A 2,883-nucleotide genomic window follows, 5' to 3' on the forward strand; every position below is an offset into this window, starting at 1 on the left:
ACTCTCCACTGACTACAAAAGGATTAAAGCAACACACTGTTGAAGATGAAGCACAGAGCTTGATCTTCACTTCTGTGGATGTCGGCTACTGGCCTGGGCACAGCACAAATAAGAGATGCCTGGCTAGAGAAATCATTTTGCTTGCAATAGAAAATTCATGTTTAAATATGAAATAAAGTTTCATTCATGCTTAGGTGTTGGGAACCATGAGAACCCTGAGATTAACATCCTGCCTGACAATCACAAGGATGAGAACCCTGAGATTAACATCCTGCCTGACAATCACAAGGATCAGACTTAGCCCTGAGAAAAGAACATTCATGGAAATCCACCCCCTCCCCACCTGTCACCCCGGAGCTCAACCCCAGAAGATTTTGTAACCTTCCATCTCCCTCCTTCCTCTCTCCCTCCCCTCCAAGATTTTTGCTTTAAATATGCTCGGCTCCACTAAGTAAATAACTCTTGACAAGCAATGCTTCCTTGAGTCCTGTCTTCTCTCTCGCCCGTTCTGCTTCCTTGAGTCCTGTCTTCTCTCTCGCCCGTTCTTATTCCAGGTTGTGGTCCTCCTCGCTCCCCCAAATAACTTGGCCTGCAGGTCAGGTCACTTAGGTATGGGGTAAAGGTCAATTAATGATGATATGGGAGTGGGGAAGGGGGAAAGAAGTCAAAACGGAAAAGTGTTAGTGGTTCTCGTCAAATGATTAAAGAGAAATGAATTGAAGCTGTGTGTGCCCGAATGCTTTGGAACTTGTATAAAAATGGCTCAAGCTGTTTGAAAGACAAACAAATGGTGGTCAGACTCCTCATTTTCGCCAATGCCACACATTCGTCTTTCAGCTCAGAACCTCGGCTGGAGCTGGACTCAGCGTATGGATGAGAAGGGTGCCAGGCAGATGAGGCAATTGGAAGAGTGAAGAGACATTGAGAGAATGGGAGAAAAATCTTCATCAGGTGTACATGTGACAGAAGGTTATTGGCTCATCCAGGGTTCATCAGATTACTCAGATGCACACACCTGCATGCACGCATGCACCCACAATGCCACATACTTTCATATACACACTGACACACAAGAACACATGCAAACACATGTACACAGACATACTCTCTCTCTCTCTCTCTTTCTCTCTCTCTCTCACACACACATCATACATGTGCAGGTGCACATAAATAGATAAATGTGATAAAAAAAAAAAAGACAGCTTGAAACTTATGAAACTTACTTTTGGACAATAACCTAAAAGATAAAAACTTTTAAGATGAAAAGCTGAAAGAGGAGCCAGGACTCGTCTACTTGTAGATGGCCCTTCTGTGGGATAATGTGCCTTTCCGTCCCATCCCGGCTCTCAAGTGCCTACTTCCTCTCCTGGCATCTATTTCCTGAAGGAATCGCAATTCTGAAAGCTGCTGTTTTATCTTCCTCCTTTCCCTCACCTGTTCCTAAGTCTTTAGGTGCTGAGGTCCAGCCTCAACACAGGACTGGGGTTCTCAACTGGAAGCAGGATATTTGGAAGGCTTCTAAGAACCATACAGGCAACATTTTCAGGTACAAGCTGACAGGCAAGTCTCAAGGCTTGAAGTTCCTCTCTCTCTCTCTCTCTCTCTCTCTCTCTCTCTGTCTGTCTGTCTGTCTGTCTGTCTGTCTGTCTGTCTGTCTCTCTGTCTCTCTCTGTGACTCTCTCTGTCTCTCTCTCTGTCTCTCTGTCTCTCTGTGTCTCTCTGTCTCTTTCTGTCTCTGTGTCTCTCACTGCCCCCTATTCTTCTCTCCAGTGTATTCACCTTTTCTCCCACTCCCACACACCTCACACCTCTAACTTTCCCTAGTCTTTTATTGTTATTCAAAAAGAAGATAGAAAGAAAGACATTGTATAATCATTACCAGATGTGTCAAGTTCAAAAGAATGATCATTTCTCACAAAGGACTAAGAATTAAGAATTATGAATGTTCCCCAAAGTTTCAAGCTCCTGGTATTCCCAGGCCTGTGGCCAAAATAATAATTACAAATTTATCATTATTTAAACTTTAACTTTTGACTTATTATACTTCAGAGCTCAAAGCTCTGAGGTCAGCTACGTGCAGTTTCCTGTGAGGCTCTAATAATAAACAACACAGGCAGTGGTTAGAAGAATGAGGTTAACCCTTGACTCATCAATGCTCAAGCTCCTGCTTCTGACTGTTGTACACAACGACTCTCCTAAGAGTCCCAGTGGGGCTTTTGGTTTTGGTTTTGTTTTGTTTGTTTGTTTGTTTTCGAGACAGGGTTTCTCTTTATAGTCCCAGCTGTCCTGGAACACACTCTGTAGACCAGGCTGGCCTCAAAGTCAGATATTAAGCTGTCTCTGCCTCTCAGGTGGTGGGATTAAATAAAGACTTGTGCCACCAGTGCCCAGCTGAGTCCTAGTGTTTTACTAAGATTTTGTTTGTTTGTTTGTTTGTTTGTTTTGTTATGTTTGTTTGTTGGTTTTTTGATGACTTAGTTTTACTAGTATAAGATTTTATGCATTCTCTATTTTCTATCAGGAGTCTAATTTCTACTTTCGATCCATACATATCCAAAGGAGACCAGGAACCATTCTCAAATGTTGTACAAAACTCATTTCATAACTTCAACAGCTTTTTCCTTTCCTGGGGTCCCAATACTGGCTCTGCTTCATTTTCTTAATTTATTTCTTGACATAATTTCTTCAAACATTCTTTGCAAGTCAAACATGAATCAGAAACTATCATTGTGCAGTTACTACATTATTCCAAAAATGTAGCGCACAGCATGCACCTGGACCATTAGGACTGTGCTGTGCTGCCCCCCATGACTCATAAAAATCATTATCAAGGAACATCTAGTTTCACAGAATTCAGCAGAGCAGAAGGATCAAATAAAAATA

The sequence above is a fragment of the Mastomys coucha genome, unplaced genomic scaffold, assembly GCF_008632895.1.
Source record: "Mastomys coucha isolate ucsf_1 unplaced genomic scaffold, UCSF_Mcou_1 pScaffold5, whole genome shotgun sequence".
Taxonomy (NCBI): domain Eukaryota; kingdom Metazoa; phylum Chordata; class Mammalia; order Rodentia; family Muridae; genus Mastomys; species Mastomys coucha.